Source organism: Neovison vison, chromosome 11 (assembly GCF_020171115.1).
Source record: "Neovison vison isolate M4711 chromosome 11, ASM_NN_V1, whole genome shotgun sequence".
Lineage (NCBI taxonomy): Eukaryota > Metazoa > Chordata > Mammalia > Carnivora > Mustelidae > Neogale > Neogale vison.
Window position 1 is genome coordinate 21,946,255 of NC_058101.1, and position 17,108 is coordinate 21,963,362.

Sequence of the window (17,108 nt, forward strand, 5' to 3'; positions counted from 1 at the left end):
CCAATCTTTAAGTACAGTAAAGGACTTACATTCAGAATCATGTAAGTCAATAAAAGGCTAATAATCTAATTTTTTAAATGAAAAAAAACTTGAAAGGGAATATCACCAAAAATGATCAGTAAATGAATAATAAGCATATGAAAAGATATTCAGCATCACTAGCACAGAAATGTAAACTGAAATCACAAAGAGTTATTACATTCCACAGGAATAGCTAAAATTATACATAACATACATTTTTTGTATTATTTACAAAACCAATATTTAGTGTTATCAAGTGTTGGTGAGGATATGGAGCAATGGAACTCATACATTTTTGGTGGGATTGTAAACTGGCACACACACTTTGGAAAATGGTTATAATTATACATGCACATACACACATCCTGTAACTGCAAATTTCAATGTTTCAAGAAGAAATGACTGCTTTTGACCACAAAAAAACATGTACAAGATTGTTATCAATGTTCATGGCAGTGTTATTTACAAAAATTGAATGCTGGAAAAAATCCAAATGCCAACAAATGTAGAATGAACAAAGAAAGATCACCAACAGCAATGGGAAAAAAATAACTATTCCTTCAGACAAAAACATGAATATATCTCATACACATAAGATTTAGCTAACCAAGCCAGAAACAAGCATATACACTATATTTAATTAATATAAAGTTCAAAGTAGGTAAAACCAATCTATGATGATAGAGATTCAAATAGCAGTTATCCGTGAGTGTATACCAATAGATAGGAAGCATGAGGTAGCATATTTGGTGTTAGAAATACTTACTTTGATATGAGTGATGTTTTACCTGGGCGTTTACATGTATAGAAATGCAAATATTCACAGCTTTATAAGCCCATCTTAGTTAGCTTATGGCATTTAAGAACCAAGGGTAGCCCAGTGGGCTATGCAGCAGTTTAGTACAGGGTGATCTGCAAGGAGTGCTCTTTCCAGAGATCTCAATGAGGAACTCTGGCAAAAAATTCCATCCTACCACTATTTAGTTGTATTTTGTTTACTAAAACATCCTTGCCTTCCCCATCCTTGTGTTCTCCTTCTCCTTCCAGATACCAAGAGTCAGCGCTGAAAGAATTTTCTTTTCCTTCCTCCATTTCAAATATTCCTTCTAGAGAAGCAAGTCTTATAGTTCAGCTACTCCAGGAGAAAAAACACCTTTACTATCTTCTTGGGGAAAAAAGCAATAATTTAAGTCTTTCTTAAACCATGAGGGAAGGGGCCAGCTCCCGGCAAGTGATAGAGCAATGGAGCACAAAATTGGGACTTTTAGAAGTTTGCTCCACTGAGGACATCACTCCAGAGGCTAAGTGGGAGAGGTGGAGCCCTAGTGGGGACAGTGTGGTCTCAGCGGCCATGGGGTCACAGAAAGACCAGGGGTGTCTGAGTGTGGCAGAACTCCCAGGTATCAGACTGGGGATGCTGGCTGCTGAGACAGAGCCAAGAAGGGGGCTCTCAGCTAGGGATTACTTTAAACAGTGATCTGCAGCACAGCAGGGCCACGGCTCTTCAGGCAGGGACAAAAAAACAAGCAGCTGATCCAGGGAGATTCACCTTCCTTCCTCTGGGAGCAGTGGCACAGGAGGACACTGCAGGAATCTGATAGGTTTGGAGACACCAAAGGAGGCCATGCAACAGAAATAGAAACACTTGGTCACAGGCTGGGTGAGCTCAGAGTGCTGCTGGAGACCAGGAACACAGGAGGGATTGGCTGCTTTTCTCTGAGGGCCCACTGAAGAGTGGGGCCCTGAGCTCTCAGCTCCCACAGGGCTGGAGATTGAGAGGCCGCTATTTTCATTCCTGTCCTCCAAAACTCTCTGGAAAGTGTTCAGGGAACAAAAGCTCCCGAGACCAAAACTGTGTAGATTACTTAGCCTGGCTCCTGACAAGGGTGATGCAATTACGCCTCAGGCAAAGATATTTGAGATTTGCAACAGGTCCCTCCCCCAGAAAATCAGCAAGAACGTCTAGCCAAGACCAAGTTCACCAATCAATGAGAACTGTGGAACTCCAGAGCTAGGGGAAAGCAACACATAGAATTCATGGCTTTTTTCCCATGATCATCAGTCTTTCAAAGTTAATTTCTTATTTTATTTTTTTCTTATTGTATTTTTTAAATTTTTCTTCTTTCCTATTTTAACATTTTTGAACTATATTATCTCATCAATAACTTTTTAAAAATCTTTTTAAAATTTTCATTGTTATAGCCATATTTTATCTCTGGTTTTGGGAATACATATAGGGCTTTATTTTTTTTCCTTTAAAATTTTGGGATACAATTTCTTCTAATAGATTTAAATATACCCTAAATCTAGCACATAGCTTTGTTCTAGTCTCCATTTTGACCACATTCTTTCCTTTTTTTTTTTCTTTTCTTGCTAAAACCAACATCTTATCAATTCCTTATTTAGAATTTTTTTTTAATTTTCACCTTTACAGTAATATTCCATCCCTTCATTGTGTCTACCCTTATTTTTGTATATATATAAGTTTTTCTTTCTTTAAAATTTTGGGAGGTAGTTTCTTCTAACAGACCAAAATACACCCAAAATTAAGTGTGTGGCTCTGTTCTGTTCACCAGTCTAATATATATATATTTTCTTTTTCCCATCATTTTTCACCCCCCCCCCATTTTGGCCCCTTCTGACTTGGTTGGTGTATATTTTTCTGGGTTCCTTATAACCCTTTTAGTATTTTGTTCTCTCTGTCATCTATTCTTATCTGGATAAAATGGCAAGGCAGAAAAACTCACTTAAAAAAAAAAGAACAAGAGGAACAAGAGGCAGTACCAACAGCTAGAGACCTAATCAATAGGGAAATTAGTAATATGTCAGAACTAGAGTTCAGAATGACAATTATCAAGGTGCTAGCTAGGCTCAAAAAAAAGCATGGAAGATGTTAGAGACTCCCTTTCTGGAGAAATAAAAGAACTAAAATCTAGCCAAGTCTAAATTTTAAAAAGCTATTAATGAGGTGCAATAAAAAATGGAGGCTTCTACTACTAGGATAAATAAGGCAGAAGAGAGAATTAGTGATATAGAAGACCAAATGATGGAGAAGAAAGAAGCTCAGCAAAAGAGAGACAAACACATATTGGACCATGAGGGAATAATTCAAGAGATAAGTAATGCCACATGACAAAACAATATTAGAATAATTGGGATTCCAGAAGAAGAAGGGGGGGCAGAAGATATTGGAGCAAATTATAGCAGAAAATTTCCCTAATTTGGCAAAGGAAACCAGCATCAAAATCCAGGAGGCACAGAGAACTCACCTAAAAATCAATTTAAAAAGGTCCACACCTCCCATCATCTAATCCTGGAGACCAGGAACACGGGAGGGATTGGCTGCTTTTCTCTGAGGGCTTATAAGTCTCAGTGACAAAGAGGAAATCCTGAAAGCAGCTAGGGACAAGAGGTTTGTAACATACAACAGTAGAAATATTAGATTGGCAGAAGAACTATCCACAGGGACCTGGCTTGCCAGAAAGGACTGGAATGATATATTCAGAGAACTAAATGAGAAAAATATACAACCAAGAATACTATATCTAGCTAGGCTTTCACTGAAAATAGAAGGAGAGAGAAAAACTTCCAGGACAAACAAAAACTAAAAAAATTTGCAAACACCAAACTAGCCCTAAAGGAAATATTGAAAGGAGTCCTCTATGCAAAGAGAGAGACTAAAAGTAGTATACCAGAAAGGAACAGAGACAACATATAGTAACATCCACCTTACAGGCAATACAATGGCACTAAATAGCTTTCAATAGTTACCCTGAATGTAAATGGGCTAAATACCCCAATCAAAAGACACAGGGTCAGTATGCCTGGGTGGCTCAATCAGTTAAGCATCTGCCTTCAGTTTGGGTAATGATCCCAGGGTCCTGGGATTGAGTCCCACATCAGGCTGCCTGCTCAGTGGAGAGCCTGCTTCTCCCTCTACCTGCTGTTCCTTCTGCTTGTGCTCTCTCTCTCTTTGGCCAATAAATAAATAAAATTGAAAAAAAAAGAAAGAAAAAAGACACAGGGTATCAGAATGGATAAAAGAACAAGACCCATTGATATGCTGTGTACAAGAAAGTTTTAGGCCCAAAGACAACTCCAGATTTAAAGTGAGGGGATGGAAAAAAATTTACCATGCTATTGGACATCAAAAGAAATCTGGGGTGGCAATCCTTATATTAGATAAATAGGATTTTAAGCCAAAGACCACAATAAGAGATGAGGAAGGACACTATGATATACTTAAACGGTCTGTCCAACAAGAAGATCTAACAATTTTAAATATGTATGCCCCTAACATGGGAGCAGCCAACTATATAAACCAATAAATAACAAAATTAAAAAAAAAAAACCCACATCAACAATAATACAATAATAGTAGGGGACTTTAATAACATCCTCAGAGATATGGACAGATCATCTAAGCAAAAGGTCAACAAGGAAATAAAGGCTTTAAATGACACACTGAACCAGATGGACATCACAGAATATTTAGAATACTTAGAATATTCCATCCCAAAACAACAGAAAAACATTCTTCTCAAGTGCACATAGAACATTATGCAGAATAGATCACATCCTGGTCACAAATCAGGTCTCAACCAGTACTAAAATATTAGGATCATTCCTTACATATTTTCAGACAACAATGCTTTGAAACAAGAACTCAATTACAGGAGGAAAGTTGGAAAGAACTCAAATATATGGAGGCTAAAGAGCATCTTACTAAAGAATAAATGGGTCAACCTGGAAATTAAAGAAGAATTTTTAAAAATTCATGGAAATAAATGAAAATGAAAACACAACTGTTGAAAATGTTTGGGACACAGCAAAGGTGGTCCTGAGAAAAAAGTATATAGCAATACAAGCCTTTCTCAAGAAACAAGAAAGCGAGGAGCCTGGGTGGCTCAGTGGGTTAAAGCCTCTGCCTTTGGCTCAGGTCATGATCCCAGGGTCCTGGGATCAAGCCCCACATCAGGCTCTCTGCTCAGCAGGGAGCCTGCTTCCTCCTCTCTCTCTTCCCGCTTCTCTGCCTACTTGTGATCTCTGTCAAATAAATAAATAAAATTAAAAAAAAAAAGAAAGAAAGAAAGAAGAAAGGTCTCAAGCACACAACATAATTCTACACCTAAAGGAGCTGGAGAAAGAACAGCAAAGAAAGCCTAAACCCAGCAGAAGAGAAATCATAAAGATCAGAGCAGAAATCAATGAAAGAGAAACCAAAAGAACAGTAGAACAAATCAACAAAACTAGAAGCTTGTTTTTTGAAAGAATTAATAAGATTGATAAACCCCTGGCCAGACAACAGAAAAGACAAAGGACCCAAATTGATAAAATCAGGAATGAAAGAGGAGTGATCACAACCAATACCAAAGAAATAAAACAATTATAAGAACATATTGTGAACAACTGAACACCAGCAAATTTGACAATCTGGAAGTAATGGATGCATTCCCACAGACATATAAACTCATATAAACTACCAAAACTGAACCAAGAAGAAATAGAAAAGCTGAACAGACCCATAACTGGTAAGGACATTGAAGCGGTCATCAAAAGTCTCTGAACAGGGGTGCCTGGGTGGCTGAGTAGGTTAAATCCTCTGCCTTTGGCCCAGGTCATGATCCCAGAGTCCTGGGATCGAGCCCCACATTGGGCTCTCTGGTCAGCGGGGAGCCTGTTTCTTCCTGTCTCTCTGCCTGCCTCTCTGCCTACTTGTGATCTCTGTCTGTCAAATGAATAAATAAATTTAAAAAAAAAATCTCTGAACAAACAAGAGCCCAGGGTCAGACGGCTTCCCAGGGGAATTCTACCAAATATTTAAAGAATTAATACCTATTCTGAAACTGTTCCAAAAAATAGAAATGGAAGGAAAACTTCCAAACTCATTTTATGAGGCCAGCATTACCTTGATCCCAAAACCAGACAAAGACCCCATCAAAAAGGAGAATTACAGACCAATAACCTTGATGAACACAGATGCAGAAATTCTCACCAAAATACTAGCCAATAGGATCCAACAGTACATTAAAAGGATTATTTACCATGACCAAGTCGGATCAATTCCTGGGCTGCAAGGTTGGTTCAACATCGGCAAATCAATCAATGTGATACAATACATTAATTAAAAAAAAAAAGAATAGGAACCATATGAAATTCTCAATAGATGAAAAAAAAAACATTTGATAAAGTACAGCATCCTTTCTTTATCAAAACTCTTCAAAGTGTAGTGATAGATGGTACATACCTCAGTACCATCAAAGCTAGCTTATCTATGAAAAACCCACGGTGAATATCATTCTCAATGGAGAAAACTGAGAGCTTTTCCCCTAAGATTAGGAACATGGCAGGGCTATCCACTATCACTACTGCTACTCAGTATAGTACTAGAAGTCCTAGCCTCAGCAATCAGACAACAAAAAGAAATAAAAAGTATCTGTATTGGCAAAGAAGAGGTCCAACTCTCATTCTTTGCAGATGATATGATACTTTACGTGGAAAACCCAAAAGACTCCATTCCAAAACTGCTAGAATTCATACAGGAATTCAGTAAAGTGTCAGGAAATATAATCAAAGAACAGAAATCAGTTGTAGTTCTATACACCAATATTAACACAGAAAAAAGAAATTAAGGAGTCAATCCCATTTGCAATTGCACCCAAAACAATAAGATACCTAAGAATAAATCTAACCAAAGAGGCAGAGAATCTGTACTCAGAAAACTACAAAACACTCATGAAAGAAACTGAGGAAGACACAAAGAAATGGAAAAGTGTTCCATGCTCCTAGATTGGAAGAACAAATATTGTGATAATGTCTATGCTACCTAAAGCAATCTATACATTTAATGCAATCCCTATCAAAATCCCACCCATTTTTTTTCAAAGAAGTGGGGCAAATAATCCTAAAATTTATATGGAACCAGAAAAGACCAAGAATAGCCTGAGGAATGTTGAAAAAGAAAACCAAAGTTGGTGGCATTACAATTCCAGACTTCAAGCTCTGTTACAAATTATCAAGACAGTATGGTACTGGCACAAAAATGACACATAGACCAATGGCCCACTAATCTTGGTCAACTAATCTTCAACAAAGCAGGAAAGAATGTCCAGTGTAAAAAAGACAAGTCTTTTCAACAAACTGCTTAAGGCAAGTTGGACAGCCACATGTAGAAAAATGAAACTCGTCCATTTCCTTACACCATACATGAAAATAGACTCAAAATGGATGAAGGACCTCAATATGATGAAGGAATCCAGAAAAATCCTTGAGGAGAACACAGGCAGCAACCTCTTCGACCTCAGCCACAGCAACATCTTCATGGGAACATCGCCAAAGGCAAGGGAAACAGGGGCAAAAATGAACTATTGGGATTTCATCAAGATCAAAAGCTTTTGCACAGCAAAGGAAACAGTCAACAAAACCAAAAGACAACTGACAGAATGGGAGAAGATATTTGCAAACGACATATCAGATAAAATCTATAAAGAGCTTATCAGACTCAACACCCAAAGAAAAAATAATCCAATCAAAAAATGGGCAGAGGACATGAACAGACATTTCTGCAAAGAAGACATCCAGATGGCCAACAGACACATGAAAAAGTGCTCCACATCACTCAGCATCAGGGAAATACAAATCAAAACCACAAGGAGATACCTCACACCAGTCAGAATGGCTGAAATTAACAAGTCAGGAAATGGCAGATGTTGGCAAGGATATGGAGAAAGGGGAACCCTCCTACACTCTTGGTGGGAATGCAAGCAGGTGCTGCCACTCTGGAAAATAGCAAGGAAGTTCCTCAAAAAGTTGAAAATAGAGCTACCCTACGACCCAGCCATCGCTCTACTGGGTATTTACCCTAACGATACAAATGCAGTGATCCAAAGGGGCACGCGCACCAGAATATTTATAACAGCAATGTCCACAATAGCCAAACTATGGAAAGAACCTAGATGTCCATCAACAGACGAATGGATAAAGAAGAAGTAGTGTGTATATACACACACACACACACACACACACACACACACAAAGGAATACTATGCTGCCATCAAAAAAGAAATCTTGCCATTTGCAACAACGTGGTTGGAACTAGAGGGCATTATGCTGAGCGAAATAAGTCAGTAAGAGAAAGATAATTATCATATCTCTCTGGTATAAGGAATTCGAGAGGCAGGGCTGGGGGCTGTGGGGTGTAGGGAGGGAACAAATGAAGCAAGATGGGATTGGGAGGGAGACAAATCATAAGAGAATCTTAATCTCATTAAACAAACTGAGGGTTACTGGGGTGTTAGGTGGTAGGGATAGGGTGGCTGGCTTATGCACATTGGGGAGATTATGAGTTATTGTGAGTGCAGTGATGTGTGTAAGCCTGATGATTCACAGACCTGTACCCTTGGGGCAAATAATACATTATATGTTAATAAAAAATGAATAAATTTATGTTAAAAAAAAAAAAGAATTTTCCAGGGGTGCCTGGGGTGCCTGGGTGGCTCATTTGGTTAAGCGACTGCCTTTGGCTCAGGTCATGATCCTAGAGTCCTGATATCAAGTCCCACATTGGGCTCATCAGGGAGTCTGCTTCTCCTGCTGACCTCTCTCCTCTCAGGCTCTCTCTCTCTCTCAAATGAATAAATAAAATCTTTAAAAAAAAAAAAAGAATTTTCCAAATTATCATATTTCCATCCCTAAATTCATCATTAATATTCCACTAGTTAAAATGTATTTCCCTCTATTTCTGCATTTTTTAAAAGATTTTATTTATTTATTTGACAGAGATCACAAGGAGGCAGAGAGACAGGCAGAGAGAGAAGCAGAGAGAGAGGAGGAAGCAGGCTCCCTGCTGAGCAGAGAGCCCGACGTGGGGCTCGATCCCAGGACCCTGGGATCATGACCTGAGGCGAAGGCAGAGGCTTTAACCCACTGAGCCACCCAGGCGCCCCTATTTCTGCATTTTTATATTCCAAACTCCTTTCAGAATCTTTCTCAGGGATGCCTGGGTGGCTCAATTGGTTAAGCATCTGCCTTCAGCTCAAGTCATGATGCAGGGTCCTGGAATAGAGTCCCCTACCAAGCTCCTTGCTCAGCAGGGCACCTACTTCTTCCTCTGCCTGCCACTCTACCTGCTTATACTTTCTTGTTCTTTCACTAACAAATAAATACAATCTGAGGGGTTTGAAGTCACTAACAAATAAATAAATAAAATCTTTATGCTTTTTTTTTTCCAATTTATTTATTTTCAGAAAAACAGTATTCATTATTTTTTCACCACACCCAGTGCTCCATGCAAGCTGTGCCCTCTATAATACCCACCACCTGGTACCCCAACCTCCCACCCCCCCACCACTTCAAACCCTCAGATTGTTTTTCAGAGTCCATAGTCTCTCATGGTTCATCTCCCCTTCCAATTTACCCAAAAGCACATACCCTCCCCAATGTCCATAACCCTACCTCCCTTCTCCCAACCCCCCTCCCCCCAGCAACCCACAGTTTGTTTCGTGAGATTAAGAGTCACTTATGGTTTGTCTCCCTCCCTATCCCATTTTGTTTCATGGATTCTTCTCCTACCCACTTAAGCCCCCATGTTGCATTACCACTCCCTCATATCAGGGAGATCATATGATAGTTGTCTTTCTCCGCTTGACTTATTTCGCTAAGCATGATACGCTCTAGTTCCATCCATGTTGTCGCAAATGGCAAGATTTCGTTTCTTTTGATGGCTGCATAGTATTCCATTGTATATATATACCACATCTTCTTGATGCATTCATCTGTTGATGGACATCTAGGTTCTTTCCATAGTTAGGCTATTGTGGACATTGCTGCTATAAACATTCGGGTGCACGTGCCCCTTTGGATCACTACGTTTGTATCTTTAGGGTAAATTCCCAGTAGTGCAATTGCTGGGTCATAGGGCAGTTCTATTTTCAACATTTTGAGGAACCTCCATGCTGTTTTCCAGAGTGGTTGCACCAGCTTGCATTCCCACCAACAGTGTAGGAGGGTTCCCCTTTCTCCGCATCCTCGCCAGCATCTGTCATTTCCTGACTTGTTGATTTTAGCCATTCTGACTGGTGTGAGGTGATATCTCATTGTGGTTTTGATTTGTATTTCCCTGATGCCGAGTGATATGGAGCACTTTTTCATGTGTCTGTTGGCCATCTGGATGTCTTCTTTGCAGAAACGTCTGTTCATGTCCTCTGTCCATTTCTTGATTGGATTATTTGTTCTTTGGGTGTTGAGTTTGTTAAGTTCTTTATAGATTTTGGACACTAGTCCTTTATCTGATATGTCATTTGCAAATATCTTCTCCCATTCTGTCAGTTGTCTTTTGGTTTTGTTAACTGTTTCCTTTGCTGTGCAAAAGCTTTTGATTTTGATGAAATCCCAAAAGTTCATTTTTGCCCTTGCTTCCCTTGCCTTTGGCGATGTTCCTAGGAAGATGTTGCTGCGGCTGAGGTCGAAGAGGTTGCTGCCTGTGTTCTCCTCAAGGATTTTGATGGATTCCTTTCTCACATTGAGGTCCTTAATCCATTTTGAATCTATTTTTGTGTGTGGTGTAAGGAAATGGTCCAATTTCATTTTTCTGCACGTGGCTGTCCAATTTTCCCAACACCATTTATTGAAGAGGCTGTCTTTTTTCCATTGGACATTCTTTCCTGCTTTGTCGAAGATTAGTTGACCATAGAGTTGAGGGTCTATTTCTGGGCTCTCTATTCTGTTCCATCGGTCTATGTGTCTGTTTTTGTGCCAGTACCATGCTGTCTTGATGATGACAGCTTTATAATAAAGCTTGAAGTCCGGAATTGTGATGCCACCAACTTTGGCTTTGTTTTTCAATATCCCTTTGGCTATTCGAGGTCTTTTCTGGTTCCATATAAATTTTAAAATTATTTGTTCCATTTCTTTGAAAAAGATGGATGGTACTTTGATAGGAATTGCATTAAATGTGTAGATTGCTTTAGGTAGCATAGACATTTTCACAAAATTTATTCTTCAAATCCAGGAGCATGGAACATTTTTCCATTTCTTTGTGTCTTCCTCAATTTCCTTCATGAGTACTTTATAGTTTTCTGAGTATAGATTCTTAGCCTCTTTGGTTAGGTTTATTCCTAGGTATCTTATGGTTTGGGGTGCAATTGTAAATGGGATTGACTCCTTAATTTCTCTTTCTTCTGTCTTGTTGGTGTAGAGAAATGCAACTGATTTCTGTGCATTGATCTTATATCCTGACACTTTACTGAATTCCTGTATAAGTTCTAGCAGTTTTGGAGTGGAGTCTTTTGGGTTTTCCACATAGAGTATCATATCATCTGCGAAGAGTGATAATTTGACTTCTTCTTTGCCGATTTGGATGCCTTTAATTTCCTTTTGTTGTCTGATTGCTGAGGCTAGGACTTCTAGTACTATGTTGAATAGCAGTGGTGATAATGGACATCCCTGCCGTGTTCCTGACCTTAGTGGAAAAGCTTTCAGTTTTTCTCCATTGAGAATGATATTTGCAGCGGGTTTTTCATAGATGGCTTTGATGATATTGAGGTATGTGCCCTCTATCCCTACACTTTGAAGGGTTTTGATCAGGAAGGGATGCTGTACTTTGTCAAATGCTTTTTCAGCATCTATTGAGAGTATCATATGGTTCTTGTTCTTTCTTTTATTGATGTGTTGTATCACATTGACTGATTTGCGGATGTTGAACCAACCTTGCAGCCCAGGGATAAATCCCACTTGGTCGTGGTGAATAATCCTTTTAATGTACTGTTGAATCCTATTGGCTAGTATTTTGGTGAGAATTTTCGCATCTGTGTTCATCAAGGATATTGGTCTATAGCTCTCTTTTTTGATGGGATCCTTGTCTGGTTTTGGGATCAAGGTGATGCTGGCCTCATAAAATGAGTTTGGGAGTTTTCCTTCCATTTCTATTTTTTGGAACAGTTTCAGGAGAATAGGAATTAGTTCTTCTTTAAATGTTTGGTAGAATTCCCCCGGGAAGCCATCTGGCCCTGGGCTTTTGTTTGTTTGGAGATTTTTAATGACTGTTTCAATCTCCTTACTGGTTATGGGTCTGTTCAGGCTTTCTATTTCTTCCTGGTTCAATTTTGGTAGTTTATATGTTTCTAGGAATGCATCCATTTCTTCCAGATTGTCAAATTTGTTGGCGTAGAGTTGCTCATAGTATGTTCTTATAATAGTTTGTAGTTCTTTGGTGTTAGTTGTGATCTCTCCTCTTTCATTCATGATTTTATTTATTTGGGTCCTTTCTCTTTTCTTTTTGATAAGTCTGGCCAAGGGTTTATCAATTTTATTAATTCTTTCAAAGAACCAGCTCCTAGTTTGGTTGATTTGTTCTATTGTTTTTTTGGATTCTATTTCATTGATTTCTGCTCTGATCTTTATGATTTCTCTTCTCCTGCTGGGCTTAGGGTTTCTTTCTTGTTCTTTCTCCAGCTCCTTTAGGTGTAGGGTTAAGTTGTGTACCTGAGACCTTTCTTGTTTCTTGAGAAAAGCTTGTACCTCTATATATTTTCCTCTCAGGACTGCCTTTGTTGTGTCCCACAGATTTTGAACCGTTGTATTTTCATTTAAATAAATAAAATCTTTTAAAAAAAGAATCCTTCTCAAATATTTGCTCTTTCATGATCCCTGTAAGTAGAGGTAATCTCAAATATAGCCAATGTCTCTTCTATTTTGCTTTTATTGTGTTTATCACTCACTTTCTTCATTGTAATAGCTACATCTACATTTTTCTCTCTTGCTAGACCCTATGCTCCTAGTAGACATGGGCTATATATTAGACATAGGCTGACATAATAGGAAGAGATGTCTAGTTCTTTTATGAGATCCAAGAAGTGACTTAAAGTCCCTATATGCAACATTGTTTTATCTGTAAAATGATAACAATAATATCTACATTGTAGCCTTATATAATTATTGTAAAAAATATCAATACTATATCTGAAGATATTCCTCCATAGTGTTAATTAGCAGTTGACTCTCAAGAGACAATTACTAAAGTCAATAATTAAATGTGGCAAACTTTAAAAAATCGTCTAGTTCACAAAGCAGGTACTCAGTTTCTGTTCTATTGATATTCAGGAATGACTCTAAGCTTTGAAACAAAGCTTGTAATGTTGAGAATGCAATATAAGAAACTATGATGAATGATGTAATTAATATTATCATTTACATCAAAAACAATTTAAATAATCCAATGAACTGCAACTAAAATATTATATATTTTATATAGGATATCATGAGGTATGCAGTTTATTTCTTCTTTCAAAAGTCCAATTATTATTATGAGTAGTGACAAAAATTGAACCTTATTCTATATACTATATTCCTTAGAGCTTTTTTATACAAATATTATCTTATTTGTTGCTTTATGCAGTATAGTTAGGACAAGTTATTTAGATTGGAAAATCTAAAATTCAGAGGTTGGGACATTTCTCCAAGGTCAATTACTGACTAGCTAGTAATGTGAATGGGTTAAGAGTCAACTCCTCCCAATTTCTTGCTTCAATTCTTCCTTCATCAATCAGTGATGACAAACCTGTGAGGCTGATATTTTGCTAATGAGAATGCCATTCAGTTTAGTTAGACTATATTAAAGACTGTTTTTCTATTTATGTCACTATTAGTAATAATGATAATAGCAACATTGTCTATTTATTATGTGGGACTTACAAGAAATAAATTTCCTGCTGTTCTGAGAATCTGGATGTATGCCCACCCCATCAGTAACTGCTGACCCACCATACCTTTTGTTACCCTCACAAACGAGATTAAGTTCCTGTCATCTGAGAACTGATCTTGGCATCAGGAATGCCCAGATTTTAGTCACTAAGGTCCATTCACTCTTTACTGACCCAAGCCAGTAATCTACTCTTCTGCCCAAAGATCTACCTCTGCAACCTAACTAATAAGGCTAATAGCTGCTTCCTGTTATAAAAAAGAAGAAACACTTGAAATATCATTCAGAGGAGATTAAATACCTTGCTGGATAAAGGAAAAGATGTTTTCTTTTTCTCTTTCTCCTTTTTCTCCTCCTTCCCTTCCTCCCTCCTTTCTTTCCTTCCTTCCTTCCCTTCTCTCTTTCTCTTCACAAAAACTACAACATTGTAAGAAAACACCTAGCATTATACTAATAGGATCAGAACAACCGGAAGTCTTCAAAATGAGACCTTCCAATTATTTTGCATTTAGAATTTCTATTCAGCTTACAGAGAATTTCTTTCTTTTTCCCTATAAACTAAGTTGTTGAAAACATAAAAGATTTGTAAAACAATACCTAAATATAATGCTTTAAAACATGATAAAATTGTGCTCACTTAGGCTTAAAGAATGCCTTCTAGACAAATTCTTTGTGCAAACACATCAGTTAGAATTCAACCCAACAAAAGTAAATTCTTTTCCTTTATGTACCATTTGGGAGCAGTCTCTCACTAAAGAGGGTGTTTGATATATTCTACTTATATTGTAAATCCTAGCTGCTTTCACATAAAGTTTCCAGAGGAAAAATACCTTGCTGCAGATCAACCAGAGATTTGTGCATTACAGCTGACCCTGGAACAATACAGGGATTACAGTTGCCAACATCCTACACAGTCAAAAACTCAGGTATAACTTTTGACTCCCCAAAAACCTAACAACTAATATCCTACAGTTAATTGGAAGACTTATCAATAACATAAAACAGTCAATTGACACGTATTATGCATATATATTATACACTGTATTCTTACAATAAAATAAGTTAGAGAAAAGAAAATCATAAGGAAAAAAGATACATCTGCAGTACAGTATGTATTTATCAGAAAGCATCTGGGTGTAAGCGGACCCACACGGTTCAACAGTCAGCTGTGGTCGGAAAAGTGATCAAAATATGCAGATCGCTTTTCAGTCTATTTTTTCTGATCATTTAAAAAAAAGTCTTCATGACATTGAACAGATTCGTTCTAGATCAGAGCAGCTTTTTAAAGGGCACAACTTTTCTGCCTTCCCAGAGAAAACCATTGGTATGTTCAAAGATAAGAGTAACTGACCTTAGCACAAATACATAGTTAACTCACAAAAGAGAACTCACTTTTGAGAAAAAAAAAAGTTTTCTACAATTTTCCAGAGTTAAAGTTTACATGAAATTCTACTGCCATAGATTCTGCAGTAAAGTTTTGAGACCTCTCTACTAATATTCATTAGCATTTAAATCCATCCGTTCAGTGAATATTGATTTACCATCTTGTGCACCATCAGCACTATACTGATCCTTTATCCCATTGATTACATACACATATACACACACAATCTCTACACATAACGCAAAAACTCCTCTGAGAATCTATTTTAGCATACCCTGTAAAAGTTATTTATGCAAGCTATAATGATGAATAACAAAATAACAAAACTCAGTGGATTAAAGTGTCTATTTCTGATTACTCATGAATCTGCATCAAATGGGTTATTCTGAGATATTCCTGAGTTCACTCATGCATCTACAGTCACTGTGGGTCAACTATAGGCATACCTCGGACATATTGCATGTTTAGGTCCATACCACTGCAATAAAACAAATATTGCAATAAAGTGAGTAAAATGAACTTTCTGGCTTCCCAGTGCATATGAAAGTTGTATTTACACTATATTGTAGTCTATTAAGTATGCAATAGCATTATCTCTTTAAAACGCACCTGCGTTAATTAAAAGACACTTTGTTGCTAAAAAATGCTAAGCATCATCTGAGCTTTCAGCAAGTAGTCATTGTTTTGCTTGTGGAGGGTCTTGCCTTAATGTTTGTGGCTGCTGGCTCATCAGGGTGGTGGTTGCTGAACGTTAAGATGGCCGTGAAAATGTCTCAAAATAAGACAACAACTAAGTCTGATGCATCTGACTCTTCTTTTCATGAAAAATTTCTCTGCAGCATATGATGCTATTGATAGTGTTTTGCCCAAAGTAGAACTTCTTTCAAAACGGGAGCTGATTCTCTCAAACCTTGCTGCTGCTTCATTAACTAAATTATGGAATATTCTAAAACCTTTGTTGTCATTTCAATAATCCTCACAGCATCTTCCTAAGGACGAGTTTCCACCTTTACTTGCTCATCCAGAAGAAGCAACTCCTCATCTGTTAGTTTTATCATGAGACGGCAGCAATTCAAGTTACATCTTCACACCCCTCTACTCATTCTAGTTATTTTGTTATTTCTACTGCAGCTGCAGTTACTTCCTCCACTGATGTCTTGAACTCCTCAAAGTCCTCCATGAGGGTTGAAATTACTTCTTCCAAATTCCTGCTCGTGTTGATATTTCGACCTGTTCTTAATGGCATCTAGAATAGTGAATCTTTTCCAAAAAGTTTTCAATTTACTTTGACCAGATCCATCAGGGAAAGCACTATCTATGGCACCTATAGTTTTATGAAATGTATTTCTTTTTTTTTTTTAAGATTTTATTTATTTGGCAGAGAGACAGATCACAAGTAGGCAGAGAGACAGGCAGAGAAAGAGGAGGAAGCAGGCTCCCTCCTGAGCAGAAAGTCCGATGCAGGGTTCGATCCCAGGACTCCGGCATCAGAACCGGAGCTGAAGGCAGAGGCTTTAACCCACTGAGCTACCCAGATGCCCCTGAAATATATTTCTTAAATAACATAGCTTGAAAGTTGAAATGACTCCTTGATCCATGGGCTGCAGAATGGATGTTCCATTAGCTAGCAAAAAAAAAAATTAACCTTATTGTCCATCTCCATCAGAACTCTTGGGTAACCAGGTGGGTTTTCAATGAGCAGTCTTATTTTGAAAGGAATCTCTTTTTCTCAAAATATTTGGTTTAAAATATTTGTCAAACTATGTTGCAAACATGTGCTGTCATCCAAGCTTTTTTTTTTTTTTCCTATTTCTAGAGCACAGATGGAATAGATTTAGCATAATTCCTAAGGGCCCTAGAATTTTCAGAATTGCCAAAGAGCATTGATTTCAACTTAAAGTCACCAGCTGCATTAGCGCCTAACAAGAGTGTCAGCTTGTCCTTTGAAGCTTTGAAGTCAGGTACTAACTTCTCTTCTCTTGCTATGGAGGTCCCAGATGATATCCT